Here is a 14375-nt window from a genome sequence, read left to right as displayed (position 1 = left end):
CCAAAATGTAAATTTAATTATCCTCATTTCTCAGATGAGAAAACTGGGCTCAGAAAAATTAATTAACTTGCCCAAAGTCGTCTAGCTAGTTAGATGACTCAGGATAGTAGAATCAGGATGGGAGTTGGGGGAACACCCCTATCTGGAACACAGAAACAGCGCTAACATCATGCGTCTACTGATCACCTTCTAGCAATAATTCCCTAGTCAACATCTCAAATTTTGTTATTTCCTAAAACTCAGTTTTGTTTTGTTTCTTAATGTTTATTTTTGAGAGAGAGAGAGAGAGAGAGAGACAAAGAGAGAGAGAGCGCATGCACGCGCACAAGTGGGGGAGGGGCAGAGAGAGAGGGAGACACAGAATCCAAAGCAGGCTCAGGGCTCTGAACTGTCAGTGCAGAGCCCGACGTGGGGCTTGAACCCATGAACCATGAGATCATGACCTGAGCTGAAGTCAGACGCTTAACCCACTGAGCCACCCAGGCACCCCCCCCCAAAAGAACCCCTCAGTTTTAATGTTTTCCAAGTTGCCAATGGGACATGTCCAATATTTGTCTCAAAAATCAACACAAACAGGGGCACGTAGGTGGCTCAGTTGGTTGAGCATTTGACTCTTGATTTTGGCTCAGCTCGTGATTCTGGAGTTGTGGGATCAAGCCCCCGTCATGCTTATCAAGAAGCCTGCTTGGGATTCTCTCCCTCTCTGCTCTGACCCTCTCTCCTGCTCACAGGCTCTCTAACTCCAAAAAACAAAAACGAAAACAAACAACAACAACAAAAACCATACACACATACACACATGCACACACACACAAAACAGAGCTCAGTTCACTAAGAATGAGCTTCTTATCCCAAATCCTTATATGTTCTGGCAATTCACTAATCCCAGGGTCCTCACACTCAGCTGATGTCATCTCCACAAGCTGATTACCAATCTTCAAGAAAGCAACCATAACCCATTGAAAACCCACTCTTCTGGCTCTTGTTCTTAGGCGTTAGAGAGATACAAAGCTACCTACGCAAACAGGCCCCTTAAAGGAGCTTAAAATCTGGGAGTAGTCACACAAAAGGTTTAAAATGTAAACGGTAAATGATCCAGAAAAATGCAACTCGAATTCAGAAGACGGTTTACCTTGGGCTAGAGTTATAAAATGCTTCATGTGGGGCCCCTGGGTGGCTCAGTCAGTTAAGTACCTGACTCTTCATTTTGGCTCAGGTCATGATCTCACAGTTTGTGGGTTCAAGCCCTGCAACAGGCTCTGCGTTGACAGCATGGGGTCTGCTTGGGATTCTCTGTCTCTCCTAGTATCTCTCTGCCCCTTCCCCCTCTGAAAATAAATAAATAATTCCAAATAAAATAAAATAAATAAAATAAAATAAAATAAATGATAAAATAAAATAATAAAACATTTCATGTGAGAGGTGAGATTTGACCAGCCTTCCAGGATAGAGGGCTTTGAAACAACCATCTTAAAAGAAATCCCTGCCTGTGGTAAAACATTCAAACTATCTAGAAGGACATGAAAGGGGAAAGAATCCTTGACTTTCCTCGTCCTAGCCCTAGGAGAATCTGTCAAGTAGACAGAATTCAAAATACATGAAAAGAAATAAAGAGGAGAGAATGGCCAGAATGGCCCAGTCCTGACAAGTAGGGGTGGCTATAGCAGAAAGGAGGTTCCATGTAAGGGGCTGGTTAAGAAATGGAGCTAAGCAATGAAGGGAGCCCGCTGTGTGTCTGGCATTCATCCCACCCACGTGTCTGACAGCCAACCGTGGTCCTGGTTTGTGCTCAGATCTACGGGATGCAGGCCAGTGCAAAGGGACGTGACTGCCGTCCTCGTGGTCTCAAGGACAAAGTCTGAGGAGCCTCACAAAGACTTTGACTGTTCTTTGAAAAGTCAGCCCAGATCCAGGTGTAATCAGAAGGAGACCCTGCAGACAAGAAGTGCCATTAGGAGATTTCTGTGTATCCCACGCATAAAATGATGAAGCCCTAAAGTCAAGCAGCATCCGCAGAATTCACACAACACAACTACTCCAAACTTTCGTTTCATCAGGAAGAAATTAAGACCAAAAAGAAGTCATATGTCTTGCCCAAATTTGTAACATAATAAAAGGCTTTATAAAATGACCATTGAGGGGCACCTGGGTGGCTCAGTTGGTTGAGCCTCCGACTTCGGCTCAGGTCATGATCTCACTGTTGGTGAGTTCGAGCCCCACGACGGGCTCTGTGCTGACAGCTCAGAGCCTGGAGCCTGCTTCAGATCCTCTGTCCCTCTCTCTCTGCCCCTCCCCAGTTTGCTCTCTCTCTCTCTCAAAAAATAAATAAAATAAATAAAGGAATCTTTAAAAAACATAAAATAAAAAAAAATAAAATGACCATTGATAAGAAAGTCTTAAAGAACTAAACGAGAAAATAAAACTTTAACAGTTTATAAGATATGAAAGGATGATGCCTTTATCACTTCAGAATTGGAAAAGATTTCTTAAACAAGATATCTTATCTATACCATAAACAATAAAAACTGCATCGATTTTAAATTTTAAAAAGATTTTTTTGGGCGCCTGGTGGCTCAGTTGGTTAAGCGTCCAACTCTTGATTTCAGCTCAGCTCATGATCTCACGGTTTGTGAGATCGAGCCCCTCATCGGGCTCCATGCTGACAGCATAGAGCCTGCTTGGGATTCTCTCCTTCTCTCTCTGTCCCTCTCTCTCTCTCAAAATAAATATTTTTTTAACATTTATTTATTTTTGAGAGCCAGAGCATGAGCAGGGGAGGTGCAGAATGAGAGAGGGACACAGAATCTGCAGCAGGTTCCAGGCTCTGAGCTGTCAGCAAAGAGCCCGAAGCAGGGCTCGAACTCACAGACCGCCAGACCATGACCTGAACCGAAGTCAGACGCTTAACTCGCTGAGCCACTCAGGTGCCCCGACTTTCAAAATGAATAAATAAACAATTTGTTTTAAATAAAAAATAAATAACCAATTAAAAGATGATTTTCAAGGGCCAACAGACAGATGATAAGATGCTCAACCTGACTTATTTGGGAAATGCAAATCGAAACCGCATGGAGATATCGCCTCCCACCTGTCAGAATGCTAAAATCAAGAAGATAAGAAACAACAAGTGTTGGCAAGAATGTGGATAAAAAGGAACCCCCAGGCACTGTTGGTGGGCATGCGAACTGGTGCAGCTTCCGTGAGAAACAGTATGGAGAGTCCTTTAAAGATCAAAAATAGAATTACCATATGATCCAGCAATTGCACTGCTGGGTACTTATCCCAAAGAATACAAAAACACTAATTTGAAAGGCAATATGCACCCCTATGTTTACTGCAGCATTATTTACAATAGCCAAGGTATGGAAGCAAGCCAAGCGTCCATCCATAGATAATGGATAAAGATGTGGCATATATACACAGTGAAATACTAGCCATAAAAAAAAAAAAAAAAAAGAGTGAAACATTGTCATTTGCAACAACATGGATGGACCTAGAGGGTATAACGTTAAGTGAAGTAAGTCAGTCAGAGAAAGACAAATACCACATGGTTTCACTCATATGTGGAATTTAAGAAACGGAACAAAGGAAAAGAGAGCAAACAATCAGACTCCTAATTATGGAGAAATGGTGATGCCAAAGGAGAGGGAGGGGGGGGGTGGATGAAATAGGTGAAGGGCACTTAGAGTACACTTATCATGGTGAGGACTGAGTAATGTATCGAATTGTTGAATCGCTATATCGCACATGTTAAATTAATAGAACATGGTTAGTTACACTGGAATTTAACATAAAATAAAATAATCTTTTCGCCCAAAGACATCATAAAAATGAAAAGACAAGCCACCAGTGGGGAGAAGATTGCTGAAATGCCGATAACAGAAAAACTCTGGTATTCAGAATATATAAATAACTCTTACAAATCAATAACCTCTTTTTTAAAGCTGTGGGAGAATGGACAGCATGTATGAATAAGCATTCCGAAGAGATCTGAATGGTAATCAACAGAGGAAAGAAATAGTCAACATTACTAACAGTCGGTCAGGAAGCAACACGTTTAAACTACAAGGAGCCATCATTTCACATTCATAATCCTGGCAAAAAATAAAATGGATCACCAAATACTGGCAAAGACATGAGGGAAAGGGGGCTCTTCTAGATTGCCGATGGGAGTATAAAGAGTTAAATACTTTTTTGGTAATTTGGCACCCACTAAAGGTGAGGGCACAAATCCCACCCTTCCATAATTCCACTCCTAAGGAGATATGCTAAGGAAAGTCTCCTTTGTTAGCACAAGACATGTTTATATATGAATGTTCACGGCAGCCTTGTTGGAAAATACCCTGACTGCCCACTGACAGAAGACTGATACATTAAACATGATATATTATGCAACGGAATACCACACTGCAGTAGAAATGACTAAATAGGATCTACATATATCCACAAAACACTAATCCATTAAAGTAAGGTGAAAAAGACTACAGAGCAATTTACTATTTATATCGTTTACAAACAGCAAAGCGAGACTATATTGCTAAAATACACACATACATAGCAAAGCATAAGGAAATGCATGCGAATGATAAAAACAAAAATTCCGTACAGGCATATGCTGTTTTATTGCACTTCACTTATCGCATTTTTTTTTTACAAATTGAAGGTCTGTGGCAACCCTGCGTTACGCAAATCTTTGGGCACCATTTTTCCAACGACATTTGCTCACTTCAGGTCTCTGTGTCCCATTTTGGTAATTCTCGCCATATTTCAACCATTTCATTATTATTATATTTGTTATGGTGATCCGTGATCAGTGATCTGTGCCATCACTTTGTAATTGTTCCGGGGCACCATGAACCATACACATACAAGATGATGAACTTGATCCATCAACATCGTGTGTTCTGATTCCTCCACCGACCAGGCAATCCCTGTCTCTCTCCTTGGGCTTTCCTATTCCCTGAGACACAACAGTATTGAAATTAGGAAAGTTAACAACCTTACAACCACCTCTAAGCTTTCAAGTGAAAGGAGGCAGTCAATCAATGTGGCAAACTTCATTGTCTTCTTTTTAAAAACAATATTTTTAATGTTAACTTATTTTTGAGGGAGGGAGAGAGAGCGAGCGGGAAAGGGGCAGAGAGAGAAGGAGACAGAGGATCTGAAGCAGGCTCTGAGCTGATAGCACAGAGCTGGATGCGGGGCTCGAACCCATGAACCATGGGATCCTGACCTGAGCCAAAGTCAGACGCTCAACCTGAGCCACCCAGGCCCCCTCATCGCTGTCTTCTTTTAAGAAATTGCCACAGCCACCCCAACCTTCCTGATGAGTCATCAGCCCCAACATCAAGGCAAAACCCTTCACCAGCAAAAACATTACAACTTGCTGGACGCTCAGAATATAGTTAGTATTTTTTTACTAATAAAGTATTTTTTTTATTTAGGTGCGCATATATGTGTCTATTTTAGAAATAACTCTATGGCACACTTCATAGACTACAGCATAGTGTAAACATAATTTAATGCAATGGGAAACCAAAAAATTCATTTGACTCGCTTTATTGTGATACTTTATTGTGATAAAGTTCGATCTGGAATCGAACTTGCAGTATCTTGGAGGTACGCCTCTATAGAGAGTACCATTGAGGGGAGAGATGCTTTGAGAAAGAGGACTCTGGGAGTATTAACAGTACGTGTAATGACTTGTTTCACCATCTGGAGGGGGGTGAATACATAGGTGTTTATTTTAATATTTAATTTTTTGGTGTTACTAAAATATTTCACAATAATCTGTAATTAGCAACAAAGAATTGAACAATAGTTTGCAACACAGGTATAGGGTAAAAGAGAAATGAGTCAAATAGTACTTGAAATTTGTTCCGAAATATTTTTCATGTCTTCTTTTCTCCCATGGTTACTTCCTTAGACCTGGTTCCCTTCATTTATGCCCCAATTAATGCAACAGCCTCCTCTCGGTTCTCATCTGGTGCTAGACGGACCTACTTCCATCAGTTTAAGAGGCCAGCCACTTCTCTGTATCACTGTCTCTTCCAAATCCTTCAAGGTTCCTGTCAACTCTAAACATTCTCCATCCTTCTCAATCAAATTCATCTCCAGGTCTAATTCAAATGCATCAGAGGAGCCAGAGCAGAGAAGCATCTCCTTGAACCAGGAATACACCAAGTTGGTTTGCATTTCCATGTCTTTGTAAATGTTTTTGCCTTATCTGAAAAGTCATCCCTTCCATTTAACTCTTACCCATCCAGGAAGACGGATCCAATGATTCCGTCCTTTGTTGAGTTTTGTCATTCCTTAAAAGCCCAGGATAAGTATGACTGGTCTCAGACATTTGAGCCCTTAGTTTGATTTTATAACATGTTCTTACTAATTATTTTCTACATGTTACTCTTATCCCCTGGATTAGATTTTAAGCCACCCAAGGATTTGAACAGTGTTTCCACTTCTGTATTCTGCACGCTAATGAGTACACAGGAGATATTCTAATTTTGTTTGCCTGTTTGCCCATATGCGGGGGCTATATCCATGCCAAGATCTACATCGACCATCTACATCCCTTAGGATTCTTATCATCAAAGCAAGATAATTTAAAACATCAATAAAAGAAAAACAGATCTGGAGAAATTATTGCACATCATAGTTTGTAGCAACATGAGCCATGCCCGTGTTAAGTCTTACTTTTCCTCATTTAGGGCTGAACAGTGGATCGAGCATCGAAAGCAGGGTGTCACGTGTCAGATTAAGCGTATCCACGAGGGTGGCCCACCTCACCACATCATTCAAGATCTCAGAAGCACAGAGTGGGACGGAATATACTACAAGCCTGGCCAGAAACTAGTATTAAAAAAAAAAAAATCATGAAACTACTCAGAAGGCTGTGAGTCCACCTAATTTTAAGTGGCAGATTCCAGCATCACCTATGAATGAGAGCCACACCCCACGCAGGTTCTAAGGACATATACAGAAATCAGGCACAAGCAAGAAAGTCGGTTGTAGCCACTTCTCTTCTTCCTGCTAGATTGGTCTCTCATCCTTGTGGTCTGATTCAGTCTTTCAATGTCCTTCCATACGCGGCTCCTACACTCACCATTGTCTCTGAGCTTATGGTCTCCTAGGGGTGGACAGGCACATAAACAGACAATGAAATACAAAACTACGAAATGTGTACCAGATTCCACAGAGACATAGGAGGGAGTGCTCAGTCCTTTGGGGTGGCCAGGAAGAAAAGAGCTAGTGCTACATTTGGAGGGGGGGCACTCAAAGCATAGGCAGGTGGGGGGGTGAAGCTATTCATATGCTTATTTCAAGTAAGAAAGGGGAAGAAGGGTAGGGGATGGGAGGTTTTGTTTTTGTGTTATTTGTTTTGTTTCTTAATCCCTGTCTTACTTCAGGACCTCCCTCAGTTCTCCAGCAGACTGTAGTTTCCCTGGTTGGGAAACCAGCACAAAACTAACCCAGCACACGTTGGCCACGCTGGGATCAGGCCTGTGTCTTCCAGGTGTTATCAGAGTAGAGAATGCAGGACTCAGATTGCAGGGGGGCCTCTAAAAGCCACATGATACTACCCTCAGGGTTCTGGTCCTTACACAGTTAGAGTACAGATCCGCATCCCCTCATGGGTTTATTAATTCATTCACTTCACTGCTGTTTACTGACCACTTACTGAGTGCCAGCGGCTGTGCTGGGCCCTGCTGACATTTGGTGAAGTGCCATATTTAGTCCTTGATCCCATGGAATGCACAGTTCAGTGGGGAAGACAGTTGACGGGATAATCATAGAAGTCAAAGCATCATTATTTACTGGAAAAGGACCGCGAAAAGAAGAAAAGTATAAAGCGGTAAAGCTGCATTCAACTTGAGAGCCTCACTGATTAAATTAAATTTTCAGCTGAGGTCTCGGAAAGAGGAAATAATGTAAGAAACAGTGTGCCAGGGAGAGTGGGGAAAGGACATCTTATGCTGCTTCACAGAAGCTATAGAACCAAGCGATTCTCTAAATTGCCTAGGGAAGGGCTCACACAATCAACTTCTAAACATGTTACTGCTTCAAGGTCCGGTCCCTCCCCACCCCTACCCCACTCCCACCTCCCCACCCCTTGGGCTCTAACGGAAAAGAATATCCCTGTTTGAAAGACTGAAAGGTTATTCTGCTTCTGGGTTAATGTCTGGGAAAAGAGCTTCCAAGGGAGTGACTACGCATTGCCTTTTTACTAGAGTAGTATGATGAATCATAGCATGGAATAGTTGTTTGCAAAGTCTGAGACAAGATCAAAATGCCATTTGCCTCTGAAACTGCAGCGTGTGTTTTGTAAAGAAATCTCAGTGATATCTAGCAGGGAGATTTCTAGTCCAGAAACAGACTTCCCTCCGAGTTTCCACTGAAATTGAAACTGAGGGAGGAAGGGTCTCCAGAGAAAGGGTGTCATCTTGAGGTCAGAGCAAAGATTAATGCCAGTCCTCCCATCATATACGAATAAACGGTCTCCAGGAGTAGAATGAAAAGGGAAGTTACTCTAGCAGATGTTTTCAAATTAGCCAAAACCGTGTCACAGAGCAAAGCGGCAGAGCTGGAAACATGCCCAGAGAGAGAGAGAGAGACCTCCCCACAAGCTGCCTGAGGGAGCCATTTAAATGTCTCTGAGCCCTCCCGGTGCAGACTGGGAGGGTGCGGACTGGGACACACAAGCTGGGGAGGGAACCGGCCCTAACGGGAACCCTCATTTCCTAATTGCTTATCCAGGGCTTCGATAAGCCCCTGCTCTGATGAATACTAAGAAAATCTGGCAGTTCACACACCGCCACACTACACTCTCCGTGGCTTGCTTTTGTGTCGCTGCTTGCACACCCAACAAAAACATGTGGAGAGAGGATCTAGAAATTGTCAGTGACATCGGGTGAGCAAACTCTGATAAGAGAATATAAACATGAACAGTTTCGTTGTGAGCCAAGATGCACAGCAGATCCAGAACACTGATCCCTCATCACAACAACCCCAAGGGGGGCAATCACATCCCAGTTTCACTGGTTCTCATCTACCCAAGAAAAGGTCCAAGAATCTGGGCCAGAAATCTACGGCTGGTTGGCCAGAGGGCCTCCTGTGCATGAGCTGGTCTTCCGAAGCGGGATAGCACTTCTTACCTGCAAATCATGAACTCCTACGGGAAGGCGAAAACAATGAACACCAACGTTTAACTCCATAAAGGAAGAGAATAACTAGTTTCTCACCGGTACAGCAGCTGTCTGGCCCCTGCCATTCACTAGAATGAAGAATATAAAATTGATGGGTCAACACAATTCATATGCAATACCAACCTCGTGTGTGTGTACGTATGTGTGTGTGTGTGTGTGTGTGTGTGTGTGTAGTAAATGTACATAAACGCTCGAATGCTTTATGTATTAATGGTATGTTATACACGTTTTTAATATTTAATTTTCTATTAAAAATTTTTTTTTGCATAAAACAAATATGTGTTAGAAGAAAAGGAACTGATACCCGGTATGTCAGGCAGTGAGTTATCAGCAGATGTTTAATAGACGAAAGCAAATGACTGTCGTAGAAGAAGGAACATCTCTCTAATTCCTGAAAGACCACACATCTGTGAAAGCCAGGTCCATTGGGCAGTAACAGGAACCAGGCTACAAATTCCCCATGATTTCAAAAGGAGGTAGGGAGGGGCACCTGGGTAGCTCAGTCGCCTCCAACTTCGGTTCAGGTCATGATCTCATGGCTCCCGAGTTCGAGCCCCACACTGGGCTCTGTGCTGACAGCTTAGAGCCTGGAGCCAGCTTCAGATTCTGTGTCTCCCTCTCTCTCTCTACTCCTACCCTGCTCTGTCTGTCTCTCTCTCAAAAATAAATAAATAAATAAATAAATAAATAAATAAATAAATAAATAACATAAAAAAAATAAAAATAAAAAGGAGGCAGGGAGAAAGTTAAGGGTGGGGGGAATGGGCAGTGAAATGATCCCTTTCTTTGAAAATGGAGAATTACAAGCTCTTAGGATCCTCTGGAAATAAAAGACAGCACAAGACATGGAGTGCTTTTGAAACCCCAAGCATCTCAGCAGCACAAAAATGTTTAGAATGCTAGAAAAAGGGCCTTCTTGTGATTGTGTTTCTGTCTTTTGTGACTGTGCTTCTTTAAAATGAAAAACACATTAAGCGAACAACATACAACATACGCAAGGCATAGATAGTAAATATGAGAGGTAGGGGGTGGGGCGTGTTGAGATTTCTGAAAAGTCTGGGTAGCCTTTCAGCTTTCCTTGGTGCTGCTCCTTTAGCAGGGGGGAAATAATTACCAAGGAAAAAGAGGAAAGAAACAAAAGAACTTACAACAGCATTGTGTCCTTAAATTAGGCAAAGAAAGGCAAGTGTGGTTTCTATAGAGATGAACTCTTCATAAAAATCCTCCAGTTCGATGAATGCTTCCTAAGGAAAACTTCTGCGGGGAACAGAATTGGTCTGATAAAGCGTGGAGCTAATTGTGGGAATAATCAAGAAGACAGCATCATGGGAGTTGGCGTCTATCATACAAACTTCACTATAAAAACACTCATTTGGATAGCATGTGATGATTCTTTCTCAATTCAAAATATTATATGAAACCGGAATCAGAATGTTGATTTTTTTTTTGTTTCCAGAAGTTGCTATACAAAGAATATGGCCCTTGCCTCAATGAAGTTGTAGCTGAAACTATTCTCATGCTACATATCTCTAAATGAGTCATTAGTATGAACTCAGCTTCCCTCCTCCTAGTTTTAATTTTATATCAAAAAAAATAATGAATCTAGTTGGCTATATGGAATGAAGGCACACATGCCTAACAGAGTTAAAGCAAAATGCATGCAACCCATCTTTCCAAGTTTGATTCAAAGGACATTTAAGCTTAGAAGGATTTAGAAAGTAGAACACCGCTTAGTTTTAGGCTATTTCTCTATATGGGGTATGCAATATTTTGAGAAGAAGGTCTTGCTTTCCATAATTACTGACATGTTTCATCAAGGCTTTAGTCCTGGCAGAATACAATTTATGTTGGAGGAGAAATTAAAGAAAATTCCCCATAGGGAAAACTCATGTACGTGTTATCTCTCAAAAGCACAACTGCGTATGTGTTATTTGAAGAGTTTTGTCAGAAAATCACTTCACAGCTTTTTAAGGAATATTTTAACCAGTTCATTTTGCCAACATTTATGTTGCCTATAATATTTGAAATAAGATACTTCACTTGGGAAACAGAATAGAAACCCTAATGGAAACATACAGAGAAATAGAAAGACAGGTATAATTTTTTTAATGTCCTATATTTGCAAATATGCTCAAGTCTTTTCTCATTCAAGTAGCATTTTCTCTTCAGCGAGTCAGTTTTGTTTTGTTTTTCAAAAGCAGTCCTGGGATTTTAGATCTGAAACTTGTAATATTGGAAAGCAGTGTCTTCACCTGCTGCAACTTTAAACTGAAGTGATACATCCAAAGGAAATTAATACCACAGCTACTGATATCAGAGTCCATGAAATTCTCTATTTCCTCTTTATGCCAGAATATAAATTTTCTGAACTGAGTAATTTTTATGACCTGACCACTTAAATTTCATATATTTTGCATAGATATATGCAACGTGGTTTTATGGCTTTGAATCTCCTTTGTAAACATTTGAGAAAAGAAAACTTTATCCTTTTGACATTATGTAAATTGAGACACTTCTAACATTTCTTGCTTCTATGTCATTTCCGTCCAAGTTGGAATAACGACTATTGCTATAGATGCAAAATTACATTGGCCAATAGAAAGTTGCTTCCTGAAACTGAAATTCTGCTATAAATAACATTCAAAAAGCAGTTAGGTCCTCCCTGGTAAAAATAAATTGGCAAGATGTTTGCACTGGGTCCTAAAATCGCTTTCCTAGCTCTAAACATTCCTCATCCCAGTGCCTGACTACAACTCAGATCGATCCTTCACTTTACGAAGCCATTCATGATTCATGAACACCATAAAAGATAAAGATCTGTTCTTAATTGTTACTTTAATTATATGTCTTTCATCTTTGTAATTCCATAACTTCCCATGTTATGCCAAGGGAGGCAGGGAGCATCGATCTCTCAGGAACCCAAGCCAGGCTCACTGTGTCAGGGGTGTACATAGAGTCCTGCCTGGGTCCATAAAAGAAATAACATCTACCCACCCGCGTCCCTGTCCCGGCCCTCTGGCCACTTCATACCCCCTCCCCTCCGCACGCCCCCTCCGGTTTTCAGACAGAAAATTCCGCAGCGCTAGTGGCCCGGAGGAAGGCGAGCCCGGGAGCCGAGGGCGCGAGCCGAGCTCCGGTACAGGCACTCAGTGTCTCGGGGCGCGGGCACCCGAACAGCGGGTCGCCGCTTCCCACGGCTTCCCGGGGGCCACCGGGTGAAGCAGGGACAGCTCGCCTTCCTCGAGGAGCGAGCGCCGCGGCCGGAGTCCTGAATGCAGGGTCTTCATCTCCCAGCGGCCCTCCGAAGGTCCCTCCCGCAGCTGCAGCCGCCCCTCAATGAAAGTGCAATTTGTTATCTCTCCCAGCCCGGAGGAGAAGTCCCGGTTTGGTCTCCGCTCCAGCCCCGCTCATTCAATTCACTGAATACCGCGTCTCAAGGTTGGCCACGCGATTCGCCGGGAACTGGCCTCGGCCGCGGGCGGGGGGCGACTCTACAGTGACCTCCCCCTTGAATCCCGTCCTCTGTGTGTGTGTCTCTCTCTTTCTGTGTCTCGTTCTCCCCCTGCGGGCTTCTGTCTGTCTCTCTTTGTGTCTCTGTTTCTCTGGCTTTCTCTCTTACGCGCGCGCGCGCGCGCGCGCGCACACACACACACATACACACACACACACGGGAGGAGGCTCTCTCCACAACCAAAGCCAAAATGTCACCTAAAAACCCAAGTGCAACAACTTGCCTGGCAAACGACCCAGGAGCCTGCCGAGAACTCCCCTGCAGTGAGCAGCCCCCTCCTCCCCTGCAAGGTGCACCGGGGGTTGGGGCGGGGGGAGGTGTGAATTTGGCCGGTGGAGATGACGGGAACTAGTGTTCTCCCCTCCCCCTTCCAGGACCCTGTCGCAATTAGAAATCCGTCCCCTCCCCGGGCCCCAAGAGGGAGTAGCCAGGACCACAAGCCCGGAGAGGGGCGCGCTGGCCCCTGGATTCCCGGGGTCCCCAGGGGGTCCGGGAGTGCGCCCCAGGCGGCGGATGGCGAAGGAGAAGCGGGCCAAGGGAGCCCAGCCCATCGTCCCTCCGCGGGCGAGAGGAGCGGCGACCGCGCGGCGGTCAAGAGACACCCAGCGCGCTGCGATCGCGGTGGTTGGCGGCGGCCCGGGCTCCGGTTGCTGCCGCCACGCGCGCACGCCCCATCCCCGCAGCGCAGCCCGGCGTTACCTTGCCGCTGCCCGCAGTCCGGCCCTGGATCCCTGCGTCCGTCCGTCGGTCCCACGAGCCTCGGGGGGAGGACGAAAAAGGGTGTCCCCGCGGCCCGGACAGGGTCTCAGCGAGGCGACGGGAAGCAACGGAGAGAGGAGCAGAGGCGGCTGCGACCGCTCCCGCCGATGCTGCCGCCGACTTCGCCGGGCCGGAGGTGTCGGAGAGGCCGTGTCCTCGGGATTGCGGCGCCCGGAGCGCAGCGCTCGCCTCTGGCGCGGAGGCTGAGCGCCGGGACGCGGCGAGCTGGGGCGGCGAGGCTGGGCTGGTCACCCGCCCCTGGGTGCATGTTAATACGGTGGGGAGGAGGAGTCCCGCGCTTCCTCCGCCCAACCACCGGAGCCGGCGGGCGGGCGGCGGCCGCGGCCCGGAGCCAGCCGCTCCCACCCGCCCCAGCTACTACGGCGCGGCCACTCGCCCTGGCCCCAGCCCAGGCACGTGCGCCGAGGCCGCGGGGAGGCGCCCGGCCTCTCCCGGAGCGTGCTCTTGGCCTGCGGCCTCTGCCCGCTCAGCCTTCCGGTGGCGAGTGCACTCACACGCACTCAAACCGGACCGACGGGAAAGCCCCGCGTGCCTGGGACGGAACCGAGAGGCGGCCCCCCGTTAGTGGGCGTGCCCCGTCCGTTCCCTGGCGCAGAGTCTCCGGGGAATTGAACCTGCTCTTCTACTCTTGCCAGCCGTTGTCCCTAACCTTGTCTTTTAAAGACAGGGGCTCGGGAGAACTCGTAACAACAGTTCTTTCTCACAGGAGATCAACTTGGCGAAGAGAGGGTTTCCTGCCCTCTCCTCTCCATCCTCGGGGTCCCCACTAGAATTTTTGAAGAAGTAATCGCCAGGGAGGAGACAGGGTAGACTCACAAGAACGGACGTTCAAACCCAGTGCCATTACTTTCAGCTACTCCTCGGAACCTCAGTTTCCC

At 45.3% G+C, this 14375-nt stretch overlaps 1 protein-coding gene across 1 annotated transcript in view; it reads right to left on the bottom strand.

Moving 5' to 3' along the window:
* The window catches only part of DLGAP1 (DLG associated protein 1), an 888408-nt gene extending 874780 nt beyond the window's left edge, over positions 1-13628 (bottom strand). Inside the window, exon 1 of the mRNA XM_042963009.1 lies at positions 13417-13628. The gene's annotated coding sequence lies outside the window, so the exon portion shown is untranslated. The remainder of the gene's footprint in view (positions 1-13416) is intronic.
* Positions 13629-14375: the final 747 nt, after the last annotated feature.

This window comes from Panthera tigris, chromosome D3 (assembly GCF_018350195.1).
Source record: "Panthera tigris isolate Pti1 chromosome D3, P.tigris_Pti1_mat1.1, whole genome shotgun sequence".
In the NCBI taxonomy this organism is placed as follows: domain Eukaryota; kingdom Metazoa; phylum Chordata; class Mammalia; order Carnivora; family Felidae; genus Panthera; species Panthera tigris.
The sequence above is the reverse complement of the archived record's forward strand: the minus strand, read 5'-3'. Positions and strand labels throughout refer to the sequence as shown.